General features: G+C 37.3%; 1 long non-coding RNA gene across 1 annotated transcript in view; it reads right to left on the bottom strand.

Moving 5' to 3' along the window:
- The window catches only part of LOC146742824 (uncharacterized), a 39,604-nt gene extending 13,056 nt beyond the window's left edge, over positions 1-26,548 (bottom strand). The window contains exons 1-3 of the long non-coding RNA XR_014929399.1: positions 26,408-26,548; positions 25,604-25,748; positions 25,340-25,498 (exon numbers count right to left, since the gene is read on the bottom strand). This is a non-coding gene — a long non-coding RNA (uncharacterized LOC146742824). The remainder of the gene's footprint in view (positions 1-25,339; positions 25,499-25,603; positions 25,749-26,407) is intronic.
- Positions 26,549-27,021: the final 473 nt, after the last annotated feature.

Raw genomic sequence — 27,021 nt, 5'->3', positions numbered from 1 at the left:
AGTACGGCAAAGTAGTGGCAAAGTACGGCAAAGTAGTGGCAAATTACGGCAAAGTAGTGGCAAAGTACTGAAAAGTATGGCAAAGTAGTGGCAAAGTATGGCAAAGTAGTGGCAAAGTATGGCAAAATACTGCAAAGTAGTGGCAAAGTATGGGAAAGTAGTGGCAAAGTAGTGGCAAAGTATGGCAAAGTAGCGGCAAAGTACTGAAAAGAACGGCAAAGTAGTGGCAAAGTATGGCAAAGTACTGCAAAGTAGTGGCAAAGTATGGCAAAGTAGAGGCAAATTATGACAAAGTAGTGACAAAGTAGTGACAAAGTAGTGGCAAAGTAGTGGCAAAGTAGTGGCAAAGTAGTGGCAAAGTAGTGGCAAAGTACTGCAAAGTAGTGACAAAGTAGTGACAAAGTACGGCAAAGTAGTGGCAAAGTAATGAAAAGTGTGGCAAAGTAGTGGCAAAGTACTGCGAAGTAGTGGCAAAGTACGGCAAAGTAGTGGCAAAGTAGTGGCAAAGTAGTGGCAAAGTACGGCAAAGTAGTGGCAAAGTACGGCAAAGTAGTGGCAAAGTACGGCAAAGTAGTGGCACAGTACGGCAAAGTAGTGGCAAAGTACTGAAAAGTATGGCAAAGTAGTGGCAAAGTAGTGGCAAAGTACTGCAAAGTAGTGGCAAAGTACTGCAAAGTAGTGGCAAAGTACTGAAAAGTACAGCAAAGTAGTGGCAAAGTACGGCAAAGTAGTGGCAAAGTATGGCAAAATAGTGGCAAAGTACGGCAAAGTAGTGGCCAAGTATGGCAAAGTAATGGCAAAGTACAGCAAATTAGTGGCAGAGTACTGCAAAGTAGTGGCAAAGTATGGCAAAGTAGTGGCAAAGTACTGAAAAGTACGGCAAAGTAGTGGCAAAGTACTGAAAAGTATGGCAAAGTAGTGGCAAAGTACGACAAAGTAGTGGCAAAGTACGGCAAAGTAGTGGCAAAGTAGTGGCAAAGTACTGAAAAATATGGCAAAGTAGTGGCAAAGTATGGCAAAGTACTGAAAAGTGTGGCAAAGTACTGCAAAGTAGTGGCAAAGTACTGCAAAATAGTGGCAAAGTACGGCAAAGAAGTGACAGAGTACTGCAAAGTAGTGGCAAAGTATGGCAAAGTAGTGGCAAAGTATGACAAAGTAGTGACAAAGTAGTGGCAAAGTAGTGGCAAAGTAGTGGCAAAGTAGTGGCAAAGTAGTGGCAAAGTAGTGGCAAAGTAGTGGCAAAGTACTGAAAAGTATTGAAAAGTACGGCAAAGTAGTGGCAAAGTAATGAAAAGTATGGCAAAGTAGTGGCAAAGTAGTGGCAAAGTACTGAAAAGTACTGCAAAGTAGTGGCAAAGTACTGCAAAGTAGTGGCAAAGTAGTGGCAAAGTACTGAAAAGTATGGCAAAGTAGTGGCAAAGTAGTGGCAAAGTACGGCAAAGTAGTGGCCAAGTAGTGGCCAAGTAGTGGCCAAGTAGTGGCCAAGTAGTGGCCAAGTAGTGGCCAAGTAGTGGCCAAGTAGTGGCCAAGTAGTGGCCAAGTATGGCAAAGTAATGGCAAAGTAATGGCAAAGTACTGCAAATTAGTGGCAGAGTACTGCAAAGTAGTGGCAAAGTAGTGGCAAAGTAGTGGCAAAGTACGGCAAAGTACGGCAAAATACGGCAAAGTACGGCAAAGTACGGCAAAGTAGTGGCAAAGTACGGCAAAGTAGTGGCAGAGTACTGAAAAGTATGGCAAAGTAGTGGCAAAGTACGGCAAAGTAGTGGCAACGTACGGCAAAGTAGTGGCAACGTACGGCAAAGTAGTGGCAACGTACGGCAAAGTAGTGGCAAAGTACTGACAGTTATGGCAAAGTACTGCAAAGTAGTGGCAAAGTACTGCAAAGTAGTGGCAAAGTACTGCAAAGTAGTGGCAAAGTAGTGGCAAAGTACGGCAAAGTAGTGGCAAAGTACGGCAAAGTACGGCAAAGTAGTGGCAAAGTACTGAAAAATATGGCAAAGTAGTGGCAAAGTATGGCAAAGTACTGAAAAGTGTGGCAAAGTACTGCAAAGTAGTGGCAAAGTACTGCAAAGTAGTGGCAAAGTACGGCAAAGTACGGCAAAGTAGTGACAGAGTACTGCAAAGTAGTGGCAAAGTATGGCAAAGTAGTGGCAAAGTATGACAAAGTATGACAAAGTAGTGACAAAGTAGTGACAAAGTAGTGGCAAAGTAGTGGCAAAGTAGTGGCAAAGTAGTGGCAAAGTAGTGGCAAAGTAGTGGCAAAGTACTGAAAAGTACGGCAAAGTAGTGGCAAAGTAATGAAAAGTATGGCAAAGTAGTGGCAAAGTACTGAAAAATAGTGGCAAAGTACTGCAAAGTAGTGGCAAAGTACTGAAAAGTATAGCAAAGTAGTGTACGGCAAAGTAGTGGCAAAGTACGGCAAAGTACGGCAAAGTAGTGGCAAAGTAGTGGCCAAGTAGTGGCCAAGTAGTGGCCAAGTAGTGGCCAAGTAGTGGCCAAGTATGGCAAAGTAATGGCAAAGTAATGGCAAAGTACTGCAAATTAGTGGCAGAGTACTGCAAAGTAGTGGCAAAGTACGGCAAAGTAGTGGCAAAGTACGGCAAAGTAGTGGCAAAGTACTGAAAAGTAGTGGCAAAGTACTGAAAAGTATGGCAAAGTAGTGGCAAAGTACGGCAAAGTAGTGGCAAAGTACGGCAAAGTAGTAGCAAAGTACTGAAAAAGTATGGCAAAGTATGGCAAAGTACTGAAAAGTGTGGCAAAGTACGACAAAGTAGTGGCAAAGTACGGCAAAGTAGTGGCAAAGTAGTGGTAAAGTACTGAAAAATATGGCAAAGTAGTGGCAAAGTATGGCAAAGTACTGAAAAGTGTGGAAAAGTACTGCAAAGTAGTGGCAAAGTATGGCAAAGTACTGAAAAGTACGGCAAAGTAGTGGCAAAGTAATGAAAAGTGTGGCAAAGTAGTGGCAAAGTACTGCGAAGTAGTGGCAAAGTACGGCAAAGTAGTGGCAAAGTACGGCAAATGAGTGGCAAAGTACGGCAAAGTAGAGGTAAAGTACTGGAAAGTAGTGGTGAAGTACTGAAAAGTGTGGCAAAGTACTGCAAAGTAGTGGCAAAGTACTGCAAAGTAGTGGCAAAGTACGACAAAGTAGTGGCAAAGTACGGCAAAGTACGGCAAAGAAGTGGCAAAGTAGTGGCAAAGTAGTGGCCAAGTAGTGGCCAAGTAGTGGCCAAGTATGGCAAAGTAATGGCAAAGTAATGGCAAAGTACTGCAAATTAGTGGCAGAGTACTGCAAAGTAGTGGCAAAGTACGGCAAAGTAGTGGCAAAGTACGGCAAAGTAGTGGCAAAGTACTGAAAAGTAGTGGCAAAGTACTGAAAAGTATGGCAAAGTAGTGGCAAAGTACGGCAAAGTAGTGGCAAAGTAGTGGCAAAGTAGTAGCAAAGTACTGAAAAAGTATGGCAAAGTATGGCAAAGTACTGAAAAGTGTGGCAAAGTACGACAAAGTAGTGGCAAAGTACGGCAAAGTAGTGGCAAAGTAGTGGTAAAGTACTGAAAAATATGGCAAAGTAGTGGCAAAGTATGGCAAAGTACTGAAAAGTGTGGAAAAGTACTGCAAAGTAGTGGCAAAGTATGGCAAAGTACTGATAAGTACGGCAAAGTAGTGGCAAAGTAATGAAAAGTGTGGCAAAGTAGTGGCAAAGTACTGCGAAGTAGTGGCAAAGTAAGGCAAAGTAGTGGCAAAGTAAGGCAAAGTAGTGGCAAAGTACGGCAAAGTAGAGGTAAAGTACTGGAAAGTAGTGGCGAAGTACTGAAAAGTGTGGCAAAGTACTGCAAAGTAGTGGCAAAGTACTGCAAAGTAGTGGCAAAGTACGACAAAGTAGTGGCAAAGTACGACAAAGTAGTGGCAAAGTACGGCAAAGTAGTGGCAAAGTAGTGGACAGTTCAGCGACCTCATGGTGAAAGCAACATACGGAAGAGATTTTTCAATATTTTGGTGCAATCTTTTGGCTTTGTTTGATTTGTTTTTTAAATCAAAATACTTTTTTTTTAATCGGCCCAATTTAGAGAAATAAATAAACGTATTGTCCCAAATAAGAATGTACCGGGTGGAATTTTTCAAGGAGAAAAATAAACGTACCAGAACGTTTATTTGGGACATGAGAGTAATTGTACCTTTAATGTATTTCTGTAACCAAATGTCCAAGGTTTTGTATGCCAGCACCAAGGAGTCCATTCATAACATCTAACCTATCAGTACTCACAATATCCTTTTGATACAGGTGAAACTGAATTAGTAATTACATTTGAAGTTATTTTTCTTGGATTTGTTAGTCTGTCAAGTTTGTGTATTATTTGGTCCATAAAATTATAAACTTTATGGGTTACAACATCTAATTCTACATGATTATCTGACTGAGAAAATATTTTACTAATTACTTAAAGATTTTGTTGTTTACTGTACTGTTAAGTCTGTGACTCGCATGCTCTCATTTCCTGCATGTATTTACGTTTTTGTTCACGTTTTAGTCTAAAACTCTTTTACTTAAGTCGAGGAATTCTAAATAAAGACAATATTAAAATAACACTTATATAATTGTGCAAAGTTAACTTGATAGTCTGGAAATTATGAAAAACTGTTCAGTATACAATAACAATTGCTATATATGCCATCTTATAGTATAATTATCTTATTATGGGACTTATTATACAGTAATAACTTATTGCACTTAGTTTGTAACTCTCAGTGTGCAATGAAGAATACTGAATATGCTTTATAGCAACTTATAGTATAATTATTATATGTGAACTCTAGGATATAACTTATTGTATATGTACAGTAGCAACTTTACTGAACAATGAGAACTAGTACAACTGCTTACAGTAGAATACTATCTTATAATAATAATAATAATAATACAGTTTTATTGAACCGTAACGAAATTACAAATTTATTTTTGGCTGCAAGTAATAAAAGGTAAGGTAAAAAGGTAAGTAAAAAAACAAAACATGAGATTAGGCAGTAAAAATTAAATGTAGTTTCAGATAATGTGTCACATTAGTAATTAGTTTAGGATGGTTAGTATTAATAAGGACAATAAACTTGTTGATATTGTTTTCAGAAAGAAAGGTGGGGATTTCCTTAGTAATTTCAGCGTACAAGCCATGCATAGCACAGTCCTCGTTAGTTATCAAATGTAAGATACATGTATATCGTTTTGTTTAAAGTAATATAATTGGAACATAAACATTTAAGGAGTATGGATCCAGAAGATGATGCTTAATTATGATGATTTTTTAACATTAAAATGATTGATATCTCTTATCTGCTTGTCAAACAAGTACTTGTCCATATTGAGCAATACTGCTGTGGAACAGCATTAATTAAAACAAAATGGCCACCAGTCGGCCATTTTCAATACATCTATATATCTATAACACAATGTAAAAGGAATATATAAAATTTTAACATAATAAGTCAAAGCATATTAAAGATATGGCTCTAGAAGTGCATTTATTTAAACAAAATGGCCACCAGTCATTGAAAAATAAAATCATCAGGAACCCGTAATGTCTAATGTATGTACCAAGATTGAATAAAATCCATCCATAAATGCTTAATATTTGATGATTTTTTAGTACAAAAATGGCCACCAATCGGTCATTTTTAATAGGATCATCAAACCAATATATATGTATATCTATGACATGATGTATAATGAATATTAGAAATTTGAACATAATCAGTCAAAGCAAGTCAGAGATATGACACTAGAACCACATTAGGTAAAAGAAAATGGCCGCCATCTGGCCATTCTGAATCCTATCTGAAAAACAAAATGATGTGCATCAAGATCCTATAATGTCCAATGTATATACTAAGTTTGAACAAAATCCATTTGTAAACAGTCGAGAAATGCTTGATTTTTTAGTACAAAAATGGCCGCCATTTGGCATCTTGAATCGTGAAACAAATTGATGTGCATATGTATAATATTATGTATGAAGTATGTGTGAAGTTTTATTGTGATTGGTCCGATATTTCTAAGATACAAGTTCGGACACACACACAAGCGCACGACGCACGGCGCACGCACAGAGGTCAAAACATAAGTCCTCGTTTTCGGACTGCGTCCGAACAGAGACTAATAACGTTATAATGTTTAAAAAAATAACTAAGTAATCTAAAAAAAATGATGATAGTACCAATACAAATAAAGGACAAGTGTAAATGTGTTTGAAAATAAACTTTGAACAGATCTAATTACCATACAGTGACTTCACACAAAGGTCAAATATTAACTAGAGTAAAAACAAACTTTTAAGGCATTTTTCAATAATGAACTTAAGATGGCACTGGTTTAACTGAAAAAAATAATTGTTAAGGCCAAATCAACATTTTGTGTATTTAATTGCTTTTACATTCTTTGTATTTACTGCATGCTATGCTATACTATATTCATTGCACACTTAGACAAAACCATGTGGTGAATTGCGCCACCAAGAGTTATCGGCTTGGACAAAACTAGTGGAGAATAGCGCCACCCAGAGTTATTGGCTTGGACAAAACCATGTGGTGAATAGCGCCACCCAGAGTTATTGCCATGGACAAAACCATGTGGTAAATAGCGCCACGCAGAGTTATTGGCTTGGACAAAACGATGTAGTGAATAGCGCCACCAAAAGTTATTGGCTTGGACAAGACCATGTGGTGAATAGCGCCACCCAGAGTTATTGGCTTGGACAAAATCATGTGGTGAATAGCGCCACCCAGAGTTATTGGCTTAGGCAAAACCATGTGGTGAATAGCGCCATCCAGAGTTATTGGCTTGGACAAAATCATGTGGTGAATAGCGCCACCCAGAGTTATTGGCTTAGGCAAAACCATGTGGTGAATGGCACCATCCAGAGTTATTGGCTTGGACAAAACCATGTGGTGAATAGCACCACCCAGAGTTATTGGCTTGGACAAAACCATGTGTTGAATAGCGCCACCCAGAGTTATTGGCTTGGACAAAACCATGTGATGAATAGCACCACCCAGAGTTATTGGCTTGGACAAAACCATGTGATGAATAGCACCACCCAGAGTTATTGGCTTGGACAAAACCATGTGATGAATAGCACCACCCAGAGTTATTGGCTTGGACAAAACCATGTGATGAATGGCACCACCCAGAGTTATTGGTTTGGACAAAACCATGTGGTGAATAGCGCCACCCAGAGTTATTGGCTTGGACAAAACCATGTGGTGAATAGCGCCACCCAGAGTTATTGGCTTGGACAAAACCATGTGGTGAATTGCGCCACCAAGAGTTATTGGCTTGGACAAAACCATGTGGTGAATAGCACCACCCAGAGTTATTGGCTTGGACAAAACCATGAGATGAATAGCACCACCCAGAGTTATTGGCTTGGACAAAATCATGTGGTGAATAGCGCCACCCAGAGTTATTGGCTTAGGCAAAACCATGTGGTGAATAGCGCCATCCAGAGTTATTGGCTTGGACAAAATCATGTGGTGAATAGCGCCACCCAGAGTTATTGGCTTGGACAAAACCATGTGTTGAATAGCACCACCTAGAGTTATTGGCTTGGACAAAACCATGTGATGAATAGCACCACCCAGAGTTATTGGCTTGGACAAAACCATGTGATGAATAGCACCACCCAGAGTTATTGGCTTGGACAAAACCATGTGATGAATAGCACCACCCAGAGTTATTGGCTTGGACAAAACCATGTGATGAATAGCACCACCCAGAGTTATTGGCTTGGACAAAATCATGTGGTGAATAGCGCCACCCAGAGTTATTGGCTTAGGCAAAACCATGTGGTGAATAGCGCCATCCAGAGTTATTGGCTTGGACAAAATCATGTGGTGAATAGCGCCACCCAGAGTTATTGGCTTAGGCAAAACCATGTGGTGAATGGCACCATCCAGAGTTATTGGCTTGGACAAAACCATGTGGTGAATAGCACCACCCAGAGTTATTGGCTTGGACAAAACCATGTGGTGAATAGCACCACCCAGAGTTATTGGCTTGGACAAAACCATGTGGAGAATAGCACCACCCAGAGTTATTGGCTTGGACAAAACCATGTGGAGAATAGCACCACCCAGAGTTATTGGCTTGGACAAAACCATGTGGAGAATAGCACCACCCAGAGTTATTGGCTTGGACAAAACCATGTGGTGAATAGCACCACCCAGAGTTATTGGCTTGGACAAAACCATGTGGTGAATAGCACCACCCAGAGTTATTGGCTTGGACAAAACCATGTGGTAAATAGCGCCACCCAGAGTTATTGGCTTGGACAAAACCATGTGGTGAATAGCACCACCCAGAGTTATTGGCTTGGACAAAACCATGTGGTGAATAGCACCACCCAGAGTTATTGGCTTGGACAAAACCATGTGGTAAATCGCGCCACCCAGAGTTATTGGCTTGGACAAAACCATGTGGTGAATAGCACCACCCAGAGTTATTGGCTTGGACAAAACCATGTGGTGAATAGCACCACCCAGAGTTATTGGCTTGTACAAAACCATGTGGAGAATAGCACCACCCAGAGTTATTGGCTTGGACAAAACCATGTGGAGAATAGCACCACCCAGAGTTATTGGCTTGGACAAAACCATGTGGAGAATAGCACCACCTAGAGTTATTGGCTTGGACAAAACCATGTGATGAATAGCACCACCCAGAGTTATTGGCTTGGACAAAACCATGTGATGAATAGCACCACCCAGAGTTATTGGCTTGGACAAAACCATGTGATGAATAGCACCACCCAGAGTTATTGGTTAAAATTATTCATAGTGTCAAGGTCAGTTCTTATCTGAGATTAAAAACAGTTGGGTTGGCAGTGTGACTCGGCCAACTGTACGGTACAGATGATTTTTTTTCCCTAAAATGTACTTCGCTTCCTTCGGGCCAAAATTACTATCAGACAGGTCACAGTCAAAGACTGTGGCCACATGTGATCTCTTGTCAATCAGAATGTCATGGTTGACAGAGGATTTGCTCCCAAGGGTAAGGGGGGCGCATGACCAGGGCATGAGGGCGCTGCGCCCCTGTTCCCTTGTTTGAAAAAATCTCTGTTCTTTATGTGTTTGTAATATTATTTAGCTTTAGTTAGCATTCTGTTTAGTTGGTTAACTTTACTGTATCTTAATATAGTTAATTTTATTTTATTTTTATACCATCATTGAACAACCGACTGCAGTTTGTTTTAGTATTGAATAAATATTATACTTGTAATTAAAATTAAACCAGTCACGGTACAATGGTGACATATTATGCAAAATTGTTGCAAGGACAATACTTTTCTCGATATGTGTGCTGCCGTGCGTCGATAAAAAAAGCACGGAATGATCAGGTAAACGTTTTACCGTATAATGTGGGTGTCTGTGGTGTCACAGACCCATTTTGTAAAAGCACTGAGCTTGAGGCTTAATCCAGATCGCTGAAGCATCAACTCCAGCCAATCACTCGTCGTTAATTTTGACCAATTAACTGCTTTTATTCTCCTCCAATTAGCACCAAGGTCAGTGTCAAGTTGCACACGTCTCTTAGCGTCACCTAGCTTTGTCAACTTTCTTTGTTTCAGCTTTTCATTCAGCTTTTTGGTTCGCCTCAGTGCACATCACTCGCTAACCCTACACCGTCCTCTTTCTTCCTCCTTGGACCCATTCGTTCTGACCTGGGTTAAGGCCAAGGATTTTATCCTGCTTCCCCCCCCCCCCCCCATTCAAGAGTACCGTCACCATTTTCATGGTGGCCATCCTCCATTCTCGGCACTCTTGTTTGACCAAAACTTGCCACTCAAGGTCAGCGACCTTGACCTTGGCCCCAGGAAGTCAGGCAGAAGGGGCCCCCCTGCCCAAATTTTTTCTTGTTTTTGTAGTTCTGTAATTGCTAGTTTTTTGTATTTGCATTATTGTTATGTATTAAAATATTTGATATATCAGACAACTTGCATAGCGGTATGTTTTTACAAACTTTTAAATAGGCATCAAGGAGGAGTGAAAGGTCGTAACTTAATTCTAGAATGGGTGTCAAGAAATGTTGGCAAATTACAGTCAATCAAAAAAACTGTTCACGACAACAAAATATTTAATATGCATTTTTTTTTATTTTGTTGGTAACGAATAGTATATTCTAAAAGAAGTGTGAATAAGTGAATAACTTACTCGTTATCAAAGTGTTGCAATTGTTGATTAGTACTCAGTAGTAATTATAATAACGTACAAAAAATAAATTCATTGAATTGTTATGAAATGCAAGTAAAATTCAACTTAGTTTCATCGTAAGCGAATGTTTTCGGTCACATGTAAATGCTCGATGTGATATGATAGTCGCCATGTTATCCATGCACACAAGATAGGTTTATTGACCGGATAGGTCAAGTCGCTATTTAACCAATCAAAACGCAGGAGGGTGCCAACGTGTTCAAATTACGATAGAGCATTTAAATATGTTAATGACAGTTCAGCGACCTCATGGTGAAAGCAACATACGGAAGAGATTTTTCAATATTTTGGTGCAATTTTTTGGCTTTGTTTGATTTGTTTTTTAAATCAAAATACTTTTTTTTTTAATCGGCCCAATTTAGAGAAATAAACGTATTGTCCCAAATAAGAATGTACCGGGTGGAATTTTTCAAGGAGAAAAATAAATGTACCAGAACGTTTATTGGGGACATGAGAGTAATTGTACTTTTAATGTATTTCTGTAACCAAATGTATTAATACTTGTATAATAACTTTTTTATAACATGTCCAAGGTTTTGTATGCCAGCACCAAGGAGTCCATTCATAACATCTAACCTATCAGTACTCACAATATCCTTTTGATACAGGTGAAACTGAATTAGTAATTACATTTGAAGTTATTTTTCTTTGATTTGTTAGTCTGTCAAGTTTGTGTATTATTTGGTCCATAAAATTATAAACTTTATGGGTAACAACATCTAATTCTATATGATTATCTGACTGAGAAAATATTTTTCTAATTACTTAAAGATTTTGTTGTTTACTGTACTGTTAAGTCTGTGACTCGCATGCTCTCATTTCCTGCATGTATTTACGTTTTTGTTCACGTTTTAGTCTAAAACTCTTTTACTTAAGTCGAGGAATTCTAAATAATGATAATATTAAAATAACACTTATATAATTGTGCAAAGTTAACTTGATAGTCTGGAAATTATGAAAAACTGTTCAGTATACAATAACAATTACTATATATGCCATCTTATAGTATAATTATCTTATTATGGGACTTATTATACAGTAATAACTTATTGCACTTAGTTTGTAACTCTCAGTGTGCAATGAAGAATACTGAATATGCTTTATAGCAACTTATAGTATAATTATTATATGTGAACTCTAGGATATAACTTATTGTATATGTACAGTAGCAACTTTACTGAACAATGAGAACTAGTACAACTGCTTACAGTAGAATACTATCTTATAATAATAATAATAATACAGTTTTATTGAACCGTAACGAAATTACAAATTTATTTTTGGCTGCAAGTAATAAAAGGTAAGGTAAAAAGGTAAGTAAAAAAACAAAACATGAGATTAGGCAGTAAAAATTAAATGTAGTTTCAGATAATGTGTCACATTAGTAATTAGTTTAGGATGGTTAGTATTAATAAGGACAATAAACTTGTTGATATTGTTTTCAGAAAGAAAGGTGGGGATTTCCTTAGTAATTTCAGCGTACAAGCCATGCATAGCACAGTCCTCGTTAGTTATCAAATGTAAGATACATGTATATCGTTTTGTTTAAAGTAATATAATTGGAACATAAACATTTAAGGAGTATGGATCCAGAAGATGATGCTTAATTATGATGATTTTTTAACATTAAAATGATTGATATCTCTTATCTGCTTGTCAAACAAGTACTTGTCCATATTGAGCAATACTGCTGTAGAACAGCATTAATTAACACAAAATGGCCACCAGTCGGCCATTTTCAATACATCTATATATCTATAACACAATGTAAAAAGAATATATAAAATTTTAACATAATAAGTCAAAGCATATTAAAGATATGGCTCTAGAAGTGCATTTATTTAAACAAAATGGCCACCAGTCATTGAAAAATAAAATCATCAGGAACCCGTAATGTCTAATGTATGTACCAAGTTTGAATAAAATCCATCCATAAATGCTTAATATTTGATGATTTTTTAGTACAAAAATGGCCACCAATCGGTCATTTTTAATAGGATCATCAAACCAATATATATGTATATCTATGACATGATGTATAATGAATATTAGAAATTTGAACATATTCAGTCAAAGCAAGTCAGAGATATGACACTAGAACCACATTAGGTAAAAGAAAATGGCCGCCATCTGGCCATTCTGAATCCTATCTGAAAAACAAAATGATGTGCATCAAGATCCTATATGTCCAATGTATATACTAAGTTTGAGATTTGCGCATGTCTGGCTGAGAAGCGGACGTGTCTGATGGCAGCTCCGTAAATATTACAAAACTTCGGTAGTGTGGAGAAGAAGATTGATTTAAATCATAACTAAAGCAGTGCGAAATACTATTATATTCAATACGGTGAACCAATAAATGGTAAAGAAGCGCGGTCGGCAAAACAGGACACCAATGTCTACAAGCAGTGAGTGCAGTCCAAACGAGAAACGTGGCAAGATGGCGGATACCAGTGTGGACAAAGACAATACAAAGGCAAGTTCGATGACACTAGAGTCGCTTTTCACGAAGCTTTCGGAAAAAATCGATGTGGTCTCATCTGAATTAAAGCAAGAAATAAATGATATATCTAAAAGTATTACAAGCATTGATGAAATAGTCACGGGTCAAGGCGACAGAATAGAAAGATTAGAGACCGAGGCAGTTAATCTTAGAGAAGAGAATGATACGTTGAAAATGGAAATAAACTACTTGGAACAATATTCCAGAAAGTATTGTTTGGAATTCCACGGTGTTTATTTAGAAGATATCAGTAATCTTTATATTATGAAAAAGATAATAAGTATTTGTGAATCAATTGGCGTAGAAGTTTTAGAACGCGATATTGACACCTGTCATCCGATTTCACGCAAAAGCCAAGGGATTCCAGTTGTTATTGTGAAATTTAAATCGTGTTACCTAGCCAGCTGTGTGTATGCAAAGAGAACCCACCTGAGGCGAAAATCAACGGAAGATTTGGGGATTAGTTCTCAATCAAAGTTCATCTATATTAATGAAAGCTTAACTAAGTATAACGCCAGTATCTTTCGCAATGCCAGAGAATTTGTTAAATCAAGAAAATGGTACACCGCTTGGACAAATCTCGGAACAACCTACATAAAGAAGACGCGAGACAGCCGTGCTCAAAAATTCTCGATGTTGAACACTGCAGAATAATAGTTTTCTCCAGTTTAGCTACTGAAGTTAAATGTTCTGTCTTTATACATATTTTTTGGTTGGGAAAACTATGGCGCAGATTTTTTGTATTTTATTAGTGTACATGTTTATTTTTGTCCATTTATTAACACCGAATATTTTTCAGAGTATCCATTGTTTATGTTATGTCATTACTTTTGAATACTTAATTAGGGTCCAAAGAAAAGGACGTGCTATTGTCAAAATAATAGTAGTTAAGATCATTCAGTATTACAGTACGGTATATCAGGTAATTCTCAAACTGGAAATATATTATGGGTAGTTATAAAATATGTAGCATGAATGTACGAGGTCTCATGGATACTAAAAAAAGAAAAGATGTATTTAATTGGTTATGTGACAAGAACTGTGATACTTATTGTTTGCAAGAAACCCATTGCTCAGAAGGAGTAGTAAACAGATGGCAATGTGAGTGGTCGGGAATGTCTTTCTTTACTGCATACTCCAGTAACAGTGTAGGCGTGGCAGTTTTATTCAGGCAAAATTTTGAATATACTGTGAATAAAACAATAACAGATCCACGTGGTCGTTACATCATTATTGATTTGACCATTCAAGAAAAGCGTATATGCCTAGTAAATCTGTATGCACCCAATGATGACACACCCGACTTTTTTGACAATGTGACCTCGTACTTAGGTGACTTTGCTATACCAACATGTTTATTTTGTGGTGATTGGAATGTGGTAAGAGATTACAAAAAAGACTTGATGGGTTATTCAATGAAAAACAACCCATTAGCAAAAGAAAAAGTTGATAAAATAGCAGACGAATACTTTCTTTTGGATATTTGGAGAGAACTGCACCCAAATGATAGAGCATTTACATGGAGAAAAAAGAATCCGCCTAAACAAAGTAGACTAGATTATTTTCTTACCACATCCGACATTGCATCTAATATTACAAATGCAGATATAAAACCAGGCTACAAGACTGATCATAGTTTAATTTCGGTTACTATTAACCAGAATGGGGAAAAACGAGGAAAGGGTTTCTGGAAATTTAATGTAGACCTTCTTAAGGATAAAGAATACATTAATATTGTCAAAAAAACTATAGAGGAAACGGTAAATGATTATATGGTGAATAGCAGTCCAATTGATGAAAGCGCAGAAGTTCCAGATACGGAGGAGTTTTCTATTTCCAGCCAGTTATTTTTCTCGGTTTTAAAACTAAATATCAGAGGCAAAACTATAATGTATTCCAGTCATAGGAAACGAGAAAATAATAAAAAACAATATTTATTGGAACAGGAAATTGACCTTAAAATACAACAAATTAATAAAAACATTCAAAAGGAACAACTGATAGAACTGGAAAATAAACAGTCCGAACTGGAACAAATGCGCTCTCAAGTGTTGAAGGGCGCTATGATAAGGTCAAAGGTAAATGACTCTCTTTATGGGGAGAAACCGTCTAAATATTTTTGTACACTGGAAAAAAGACAGTATGTAAATAAAACGATTGGAAAACTGGTTAAAGAAGATGGTTCTGAAATTTTAGATCAAGGAAAAATTTTGAAAGAAATGAAACAATTTTACAAAAACTTGTATAAATCAGCCAATCAAACGGTCGGGGATATTTCTGATCAAAATTGTTCATTTCTAAAAACAAATATACCAAAATTATCAACGGAGGAAAGAAATTCGTTAGAGGGAAAGCTTACATTACAAGAATGTGCCAATGCTTTGAAAAATATGGTCAATGGAAAAACACCTGGTTCAGACGGTTTCCCCAGTGAATTTTACAAATTCTTTTGGAGAGATATTTCACCTTACCTTTTAATGAGTCTAAATGAATCTTATGAAAAGGGAGAATTAAGTACAACACAGAAACAGGCCATTATAACTTGTCTGCCTAAACCAAACAAGAACAGATTCTTTTTGAAAAACTGGCGTCCGATATCTTTACTGAACACGGATTATAAGATTGGCTCAGCGTGTTTGGCAAATAGAATGAAATTAATATTACCATCAATTATTAATGAGAACCAAAAGGGATTTATGAAGGGCAGAAGTATCAATGATAATACCAGACTAATTTATGATGTGCTGTTTCTTGCAAACCAACAAAACATTCCCGGCATGTTACTTCTCTTAGACTTTGAAAAGGCTTTTGATAGTCTAGAATGGGATTTTATTCAAAAGGCAATGATCAGTTTTAATTTCGGGCCAACTTTCCGTAAATGGGTATCAACTATATATGCTAATGTTACCAGCTGTGTAATTAATAATGGACATTTTACTGACTTTTTTCAAGTTCATAGGGGAGTCAGACAAGGTGACCCATTGTCACCATACCTATTTATCCTTGCCATTGAAACTTTAGCAATCTACCTTAGAAATAACGAAAAAGTAAAAGGGATTACCCTGTTAAAAAATGAATATTTGCTTGGGCAATATGCAGATGATGCCTTTTTATTTTTAGATGGAACTGAATGGTCCCTGAGGGAAGTGCTCAATACCTTAGATAAGTTCTCTATCTGTTCAGGACTTCGCCCTAATTATGAAAAAACTAGTGTTATTTGGATAGGGAGTAAACGACATTGCCTCGATAAGTTTTTAACAGACAGAGGTTTAAATTGGACGAACAATCCATTTCAAGTACTGGGGGTCACATTTGATGTGAATCTAAATCTACTGTGTGACCTTAATTATATTCCCGCTATCAATGATATTAAAAGGTTGTTTAAGTCATGGGAAAAGAGGCACTTGACACTCATAGGAAAAGTTACAGTGGTAAAAACATTAGCAATTTCAAAGCTGGTTCATTTGTTGACAGTTCTTCCAAACATGCCGGCTAATATCATCAAAGACCTGGAAAAAATAATTTACAATTTTATTTGGAACTCTAATTATGATAAAATTAATAGAAAAAGAATGTGCTTAGAATACAAAGAGGGTGGCTTGAAATTGACCCATTTATTATCATTTATGAAATCTATGAAATCATCCTGGATTTATAAACTACTCAGTGATGACTTTTATACATGGAAACAACTATTTAATAGTCAACTAAAATTTAAACATCACTTGCTCAAGCGTATGGGGGAAGAACAAATATGTTATATTAGACATACAGTATTGAGTGATGATCCATTTTGGAAAGATGTATTTACTGTATGGGAAGAAATTTGTATTACCAAAACAGAAGCAGATTATATTGTAAATCAACCACTTTGGTATAACCCAGCAATATTGGTAGGAAATAACACTGTAATGTATAAGAATTGGCATCACAAAGGAATTGATGTAATTGGGGATTTATTGGATGAAAGTAAAAATATTATGTCATTGAATGTATTTGGCCAAAAATGGAATATTACACCAAAGTTTCTTCAATATCAATCTTTAATTGCTGCAATCCCGAAAAATTGGAAAACAAAACTAAAAAAAAATAAACAGACAAAATGCACGACGAATGTCTGTTATATTCCCAATGGCAATAAGAAAATATCTAAAACTATTTATAGTTACTACATTCGTCAATTAGGACTAAAAACAAAACCACTTACTGCTGTAAAAAAGTGGAGCAAGTTCTTTTCTTTGCAAAATGAAGAATTTCAAAATATTTTCATTCTGCCATATAAAACTACAGACGATGTATCAATGAGAAATGTTCAATTTCGGTTATTACATAGAATTACACCAACTAACAGATACTTGCATTTAAGAAATTTGGTAGAGGATGAAAGATGTTCTTTTTGTGGTCTGTTTGTAGAAAGATGTCATCATTTGTTTTTTGAATGCCCCCATGTGCTTGAGCTTTGGACACAGGTTGAAAATTATTTAGAGGTAAACGGCAATATTTACATAAAATTTTCTCAGAAAGATATAATTTTGGGCATACCTTTAAATTCAAACAGAAATCATCTCTGCCTTTTAAATTTTCTGATACTTTTTACGAAATTGTATATTATGCGGTGTAAATGGAAACAGGTGCAGCCAAGTATACAGGCATGGAAAAATACTTTGATTTTAACCTTTAATATTGAGTATTCCAAGTCCATACAGAAAGATTCTCTACATGGATTCAAAAGTACATGGGACCCACTGTTTGACTCAATGGAGTTACTCTAAATTGTTTTGTTTTTTCATTTTAATTTTTACGTTGTTATGTTATTTTGTATTTGTACTGTTTTAATATCATATAATAATAAAAAAAAAAAAAAAAAAAGTTTGAACAAAATCCATTTGTAAACAGTAGAGAAATGCTTGATTTTTTAGTACAAAAATGGCCGCCATTTGGCATCTTGAATCGTGAAACAAATTGATGTGCATATGTATAATATCATGTATGAAGTATGTGTGAAGTTTTATTGTGATTGGTCCGATATTTCTAAGATACAAGTTCGAACACAAACACAAGCGCACGACGCACAGCGCATGCACAGAGGTCAAAACATAAGTCCTCGTTTTCGGACTGCGTCCGAACAGAGACTAATAACGTTATAATGTTTAAAAAAATAACTAAGTAATCTAAAAAAAATGATGATAGTACCAATACAAATAAAGGACAAGTGTAAATGTGTTTGAAAATAAACTTTGAACAGATCTAATTACCATACAGTGACTTCACACAAAGGTCAAATATTAACTAGAGTAAAAACAAAGGCATTTTTCAATAATGAACTTAAGATGGCACTGGTTTAACTGAAAAAAATAATTGTTAAGGCCAAATCAACATTTTGTGTATTTAATTGCTTTTACATTCTTTGTATTTACTGCATGCTATGCTATATTATATTCATTGCACACTTAGACAAAACCATGTGGTGAATTGCGCCACCAAGAGTTATCGGCTTGGACAAAACTAGTGGAGAATAGCGCCACCCAGAGTTATTGGCTTGGACAAAACCATGTGGTGAATAGCGCCACCCAGAGTTATTGGCATGGACAAAACCATGTGGTAAATAGCGCCACGCAGAGTTATTGGCTTGGACAAAACGATGTAGTGAATAGCGCCACCAAAAGTTATTGGCTTGGACAAAACCATGTGGTGAATAGCGCCACCCAGAGTTATTGGCTTGGACAAAATCATGTGGTGAATGGCGCCACCCAGAGTTATTGGCTTGGACAAAACAATGTGGTGAATGGCACCACCCAGAGTTATTGGCTTGGACAAAACCATGTGGTGAATAGCGCCACACATGAGATATCAGAAATAACACTACCATTTCTCGATATTTCTACTAAGGTAGATGGTAATCGCATTTCTACATCTATCTACACAAAACCTACTGATTCACATTGTTATTTACAGTATGAATCATCACATCCTACTAGAATGAAGGACTCCATACCTTACTCGCAGTTACTCCGGGTACGTCGTATTTGCAGCGATGATACTGATTTCCGTAACCAGGCGAGGATTTTATGTGATTATTTCAGAAAACGGGGTTATCCTCGTAATGTCACTGGGAAAGCATTGGCCAAGGTTGTGTCAATGTCAAGAACTGATTGTATTGGTTCTACGGTTTCCCGTGACAATCAGGATCGTGTAATTTTGGCACTTACGTACCATCCTTTAAATGTCAGGATTAAAAACATTATGTACAAACATTTTCACATTTTACAGACCAGTGAGGAGACAAGTTCTACGTTTCCACTAATGCCTACTACTGCCTGGCGCCGTGACACTAATTTAAGGAGGTTATTGGTGCATACGGGTGAAAGGGGAGACCCTGAGAAATATGGTTCTGTCCCGTGTAATCGTCCTAGGTGTAATACTTGCCCTTTTATTACAGACACTAATCGTATATTTGGTCCCAAGGGAGATGTTGAGGTCAAATATCCGTTCAGTTGTATCACTATGAATGTTGTATATTGCATTTCATGTATTAGATGCGGGAAACTTTATATTGGTTCTACAGTTCGTCGACTGGGTGATCGGTTTGCTGAGCATCTACGGCAAACTAGACAGAAAAATCGTTATTATCCGGTTTCACTTCATTTTAATTCTAGTGGACATAATATTACAGATATGTCTATTTCTGGTGTATGTGTTGTCAATGGCAACGAAAATCAGCTCAGGCGTGTCGAGGAGGAAACTATATTTCGCCTTGGAACTAAAGAACCCCATGGTATTAACAAACAGTTCAACTCATTTGTTGAGCTCACTACCTAAGGCGCGTTATTTGTTCTATTGTGGAATTTTTTGTGATTCTAACTTATAGTTCATGCGCGTTCTTACGTTCCTATGTTCTACCTGTACGTTATCACACTTGCTTCTATGCTATCGATAAAGAGCCATTGCTCGAAACGTCTAGCTATTTTTAATAGTTATTTAGGACTACGATTACCAAATATTATCTTCAATATGCCACCAAGAGTTATTGGCTTGGACAAAACCATGTGGTGAATAGCGCCACCCAGAGTTATTGGCTTGGACAAAACCCATGTGGTGAATAGCGCCACCAAGAGTAATTGGCTTGGACAAAACCATGTGGTGAATAGGGCGACCCAGAGTTATTGGCTTGGGCAAAACCATGTGGTGAATAGCGCCACCAAGAGTTATTGGCTTGGACAAAACCATGTGGTAAATAGCGCCACCCAGAGTTATTGGCTTGGACAAAACCATGTGGGGAATAGCGCCACCCAGAGTTATTGGCTTGGACAAAACCATGTGGAGAATAGCACCACCCAGAGTTATTGGCTTGGACAAAACCATGTGGAGAATAGCACCACCCAGAGTTATTGGCTTGGACAAAACCATGTGGTAAATAGCGCCACCCAGAGTTATTGGCTTGGACAAAACCATGTGGGGAATAGCGCCACCCAGAGTTATTGGCTTGGACAAAACCATGTGGAGAATAGCGCCACCCAGAGTTATTGGCTTGGACAAAACCCATGTGGTGAATAGCGCCACCAAGAGTAATTGGCTTGGACAAAACCATGTGATGAATAGCACCACCTAGAGTTATTGGCTTGGACAAAACCATGTGATGAATAGCACCACCCAGAGTTATTGGCTTGGACAAAACCATGTGTTGAATAGCGCCACCCAGAGTTATTGGCTTGGACAAAACCATGTGATGAATAGCGCCACCCAGAGTTATTGGCTTGGACAAAACCATGTGGTGAATAGCACCACCCAGAGTTATTGGCTTGGACAAAACCATGTGGTGAATGGCGCCACCCAGAGTTATTGGCTTGGACAAAACCATGTGGGGAATAGCACCACCTAGAGTTATTGGCTTGGACAAAACCATGTGATGAATAGCACCACCCAGAGTTATTGGCTTGGACAAAACCATGTGTTGAATAGCGCCACCCAGAGTTATTGGCTTGGACAAAACCATGTGTTGAATAGCGCCACCTAGAGTTATTGGCTTGGACAAAAACATGTGGTGAATAGCGCCACCCAGAGTTATTGGCTTGGACAAAACCATGTGTTGAATAGCGCCACCCAGAGTTATTGGCTTGGACAAAACCATGTGTTGAATAGCACCACCCAGAGTTATTGGCTTGGACAAAACCATGTGTTGAATAGCACCACCCAGAGTTATTGGCTTGGACAAAACCATGTGTTGAATAGCGCCACCTAGAGTTATTGGCTTGGACAAAACCATGTGGTGAATAGCGCCACCCAGAGTTATTGGCTTGGACAAAACCATGTGATGAATAGCACCACCCAGAGTTATTGGCTTGGACAAAACCATGTGGTGAATAGCACCACCCAGAGTTATTGGCTTGGACAAAACCATGTGGTGAATAACGCCACCCAGAGTTATTGGCTTGGACAAAACCATGTGATGAACAGCACCACCCAGAGTTATTGGCTTGGACAAAACCATGTGGTGAATAACGCCACCCAGAGTTATTTGGCTTGGACAAAACCATGTGGTGAATAGCACCACCAAGAGTTATTGGCTTGGACAAAACCATGTGATGAACAGCACCACCCAGAGTTATTGGCTTGGACAAAACCATGTGATGAATAGCACCACCCAGAGTTATTGGTTAAAATTATTCATAGTGTCAAGGTCAGTTCTTATCTGAGATTAAAAACAGTTGGGTTGGCAGTGTGACTCGGCCAACTGTACGGTACAGATGTACGCCTTTGAGATCCATCAATATCTTGCTATTGCAAACCTTTTCACTGGGAATTGATTGCCTAGGAAAGTTTACAAACACGGTGAGTGTTTAGTGATTTCACACATGTTCTTTTTACGGTTTAATTTTAGTGCCAGTATGGTGTAAATATAGCATACACTTACTACGATCACATTACAGGATCTCGGCACGTGTCGAAATTTTTAATCCTTTGTGTTTGCAGAGAGATTACAGCAGTTGCGTTCACGTTATTCGGGACCGACTTAGGACAGACTCAGCTCATGCCGAAATCATGCCCTTAATCGTCGATCTGTTATTTGGCCCAACATGGAAAACAATACACATATGATTATTACCAAACGCTTCAGCGTGGTATTAAGAGTTTGTTTTCAGGGGTGGGTGATACCAAGGTGGAAAATGGATGCACATATGGGGTTAATTCCTGGAATTGCAATAGAGAGGGCTCAAGCCGAAATACAAAATGTAGTGTTTCCATGTTTCGTCTGATATTTCTGTGGTATTCTGCAACTGTAAATAATGCACGATTTGTTCCGAAATTCAGTGTGTTGTGTGCATGGTTGCGCCTCCATGGCAATCGCTAATTTTACTGCAGGGGGGGGGGGGGGAAGGTCTTCTAAAAGCCCTCCAGGGTTTATAAAACTCAACATACATCAAGTTCTCTCAATTGTAGTATTCCATGTGATGTACACTTAATATGCCAAAAATGTTGCTGAACGATTTGAACTGGATAAAAATAGCAGACGAAAATTTGTATACAAAATAAAAGTAGTCCGGTTGCCAATGAAAACAAGCCGCTAAGTAAACAAGCAACATGTTTTCGTCTGTTGGCAGGACGTGAATGTGAAGCTAACGTTGGTTTATAACTAAAACCGGACACCGTATACGAAGTTCACAAAAAACATTCAGTCTTTAGAAGTCACTTTTTTATTTTATCGCTAGGACGTATTCTGCTGTTAAATATATTATTTCCAACTGTGTTTCGATAGTATTTTCTAGATTGGAGGCAGCATTCACATTTCATTCAAAGTTGCGTTACGTTGATACAGTGTAACAATGTTGATGCCGGTGTGCAACGTAGCCAACATAAATGGCATGCTCATTTAAACACTAGTGCTATTACAAGACTGGTAGGAGGTAATAAATTTGGGGCAAAAGTATTCAAAATCAGTTTTTGGCTGTTGCCATGGTAACTGTGGGCCAGGATTGTTTTTGCAATTTGTGACATTATGACCTGCCTGTCATGTATGAACAAAATTAGCCAAGCCAAAAAAAATCTCAGATGAGTTAAAAGTCGTCGCTGGGGAAAAGTTACCCCAACGTTGGGGTCCATTTTCTCGGTAATGAAAATAGACATAAAAAACAGTAAATTGTTGCCCACACTCAAGCTGACTAGAATGAGCTACGTCCGTGCCTTTTAATCATAGAAATGTAGGGTATGGTTCATTTGGCATTTGTTCAAATTTTATTTCACTCGGCAAGTATATTCATGTACCCAAGGGTAAAATATCGTACTTCTAAATATAGTTTATCTCTGCTATGTCTCGAAAAACGCTACTCTTGAAAAGACAACTTTGTTTGCTCTCATACCTCATTTGCATATTTGGTGTGAAAATACCGATTTTGATTTCAGGGACGAATTAAAATAAACTGCAGTACATATGCAATAATGTGAAATACTTCATTTTCACTGTAAACATTTTCCCGCTAAAATAAATTCCAGTGAACATGCCATTTCCCTCATATTGAGACTTGACACAACACAGTGAAAATTGGATTCACACGTTAATGCTTGAACACGAAAATAAATTAAGTGAAATTCTATGTGACTTCATGAGAGTTGGAAATGAACAAATTATATGACACCCAACCATACCACTCCATACACAGTGTAAACTACACCCCCAAAACTTCCATTCACCAATGTATTCTATTTGACTTCAGGAAAATTTGAAATAAACAAATTATATGACAATGAACTTAATTATAATTTCAGCTTCTAGTTCATCACTGGTTAAATAAACTACCTCGTCTTTATGCCAACTTGAAGTTATTCATTGCCTACATCAGTGACTTTAAAATCTATGTTTCAATCCCTGGAATCTCACTTGCTATTAATTGCATGAGAGTGTCAGTCTTTTATTTTCTATTGTAATGTCAATTTCTTGAGATTACTCGGGACATGAAGCTGTCACAGACCGTCTAGGTGCTGTAACTAAATCCTGGTATAAGCACCGATTAGGCAGTCTTGAACTATGCATGTGAAGCCAGCTGAGAGGTATATCCAATCCTATAGATTTCTCATTGTTTGGTAACTATTTGCTGCAAATGCAACAAAATTCAATATAAAAATATTACCCACACAGCATTCTACAGGTTACTTGTAATAATAATTGCTCTACTGAAATTATATCCATTTATTGTTGTGGTATTTATTACGAGTCATCGTGCACATGAACGACAAAGAAGAACCGAAAAACAACTATTTGTCCAAATCAATGTAGCATTGCAAGAAAATAGCGGTTGCAGAAGCACAAAAATATATGTCACTGACGACGGTATTGCATTCATTTCATTCATTACTACAGCATCTGACCATATACTAGTAAATCTGCATTCCTGTCATCGTCATTTCATACTACTGTAAAATCTGTATTAAAAGCTGCGGCTTCTATTAAAATGGTACAATGCAACAGAGGAGATGCGGCTTCTATAAGAGCATCTAAACATATGCGACCTGGTGAATTTTTGGGTCTCGATTGTTCAAAAAGAATGGGTGCGGCTTCTATTGGGGATGCAGCTTCTAATACAGATTTTACGGTAGTATGAAATGACGATGACAGGAATGCAGATTTACTAGTATATGTTCTCCTAAATTTACCACTGAGGGCGTGATTGCGGCTCGTGCCGAGCATTCAGGCAGCAAATCTCGGCACGTTCAGAGTTTAAGTCCCAAGCATCTATCAGGATCGAGATCAAGTGCCAACTCTGTCCCAAGTCTCAGCATATGCCGAGATCTCTAACGTGAAAAAAACTACTGTTTACTGCTCCATTTATTGATTTCAAGTGAAAACTATAGCCAGAACAACCAAGACTTCAGTGTAGATTTAATTAAGTTTGATGATACTTATTCATTTATTTTACATAGTTTTATGTTAAAAAACTTTGTTGGTTTCAGTAAAACCATTGTGTAATAGTTGTACTGTATTTTTCAGAGCTATTTATGGAACTTACGCTTGTCCATGCATGCATATGGATATTATGTTACTTGGAAGAGACATTCTACATTTACTTTATTTTATTATTATATATGTATTTATTATTGTTTCAGTTAATCCTCATTCTACATTCTTTATATGGAATAAAGAGTCGTGATTCAGAAAACAGACTTTTGTTCAATTAGTGTGGAAGGACGCATTGGCGAGAGGATGACTTCCTGGTGTAATCTATTCACTGTGTCAGCCATTAATTAGATGATTTACGGGACCTGCAGAACTTGGAATTTGTTTGTGCACTACAATAATTACTCCATAATTATGCATGTAAAGTGCACCAATATTGAACTTTGTTATCCTTACACTTTTGTTTATAACATATATAAATTTGAAACTGATAGGGTACAAATTACTTGAGTCATATTACACTACACTACGGGCAAGGCAAAAATGTAAAATGTTGACGACAGGCTACAGACGCCAGACAATCAGTAATATAAAGAGCTCCACGTAGTTGACTTTGTCAACAGCGGAGTTAAAAAAGTGACGTGCAGTTTAGGACCAAGTTCGACGGGGACATATAAATTTAATTTTGTACTCACCATTCTGTTTTCTCTTGATTTCTCTATTGTAATGCACATTGTGGACGATTGCTGCAAGAGGGTTTCTTGCTCTATAAACTGGGAGGGTGAATACATGCTAACCATTTACTGGCATATTGCAATATCTGCTGTTGAAATGTTTCGAGCTCACCTATCTCCCTGTAAATGTAGTAAAAAAAAAGTGATTTTATAGTTTCATCATCAATACAATTTCCTTTTAATAACATATAGACCTGTTCAAAATATCTTGATTGTTAAACTCACCTTGCATTCAAGTAGAAAGGTATCTTCTTCAAACACAATATGCCTTGGTTCCTCTCTGCAACCACTCTCCATCACCACTAGCTTCTTCTGTTGGCACTCATGTCTAGGTCCACTCGTGTCCATTGACAGCTTGAAGTAATATACCCTGTAATGAAAACAATTATAAAACTGTCTGCAATTTCTGTCTTTATTTGGATGCATTTCCATTTCAGGGCACAAAAAGGAGAACTATTGTCCAGGAGAAGTCATTGAAACAAAGTATTACCATGCACATTAAACCATTATTGAACACAAGTCATTGTCGATGACATAGTCCCTGTTTGTATTATTGGTAGGATGAGGATATCATCACATAGATAGGGCAGATCACAGTATAAGATGGGAGGATGGAGATTACAGCATGTGGTTGGAAGATCATAGCATATAAATATATCTGTCAATTTTTTATAGTAATCACCTAATTAGAATTGGATCTAACATAATTGTTCGATACTAGTATAATATATGTGTAAAGTTCTGTCTAAGCATGTTGGAGATATGGCTATATATAGATATAGATGCACGCATACACAGACACAAACATGGACTGCCCTTGTGAAAACTGATTGATTAGTAAAACTATGTAAATTAGCTAATTAACATGCATAGATTGGTACTAACATCTAATTAAGCCATGTGATCATGATATAGCAGCTGCGCTTCAAGTTTCATGCCAATCATCCTGCAACTCAAAAGATAGTGGTTGAACGAGATTTGGCAAACACTCACGGTCAGACAGACAGAAATTTGTACTAGACTACCTACTTTGATAATTTTCTTGGTAAGAATCTTAGCAGTATGCCATATGCTTTATTGCTGAATATATATTGTCTGAAAAAAATAAATTAAAAAGTAAGATTAGTTTATTTTCATTAAAACTGAGACAGCATGTTCCAGTGATGTGATGAGGCCATCATTAAAACCATCTATTAATAACAATGTAGGATTTAAACACAAATTGAATAGGAAAATATAGTCCAAAAAAAGCATTGTGCCTTAAAAGCAATATTATATTTTTCATAATAATGTTACCAGGCAACAACATCATACTCTGGCTTGCCAGTTCATTTATTCAGCTTTGACTTTTTTGGTTTGAATACAGAATTTAAACTGCAGCTGCAAGCCACCTAAAACTGTCCCCACCAACCCATGTAAAAGCACATGGATCGGTGAATAAATAATATGTACATGTGATGGTAGACAATAAAAATAACATTTAGATCAACAATCAGTAACTTGACAATATAAAAAGCAAAAACAGAATATTCTCATCTCAAACACCAAAATTAACACACACGATTCAAACTTCAAAAACATGTCAGTCTACGGTTGGTTTGGGCAGTCGCTCAATAGACAACTACTGTCCTGTCGGTGCCGCA

Source organism: Saccoglossus kowalevskii, chromosome 5 (assembly GCF_978046115.1).
Source record: "Saccoglossus kowalevskii chromosome 5, keSacKowa6.1, whole genome shotgun sequence".
Classification (NCBI taxonomy): domain Eukaryota; kingdom Metazoa; phylum Hemichordata; class Enteropneusta; family Harrimaniidae; genus Saccoglossus; species Saccoglossus kowalevskii.
This window is presented reverse-complemented; position numbering and strand designations above follow the sequence as displayed.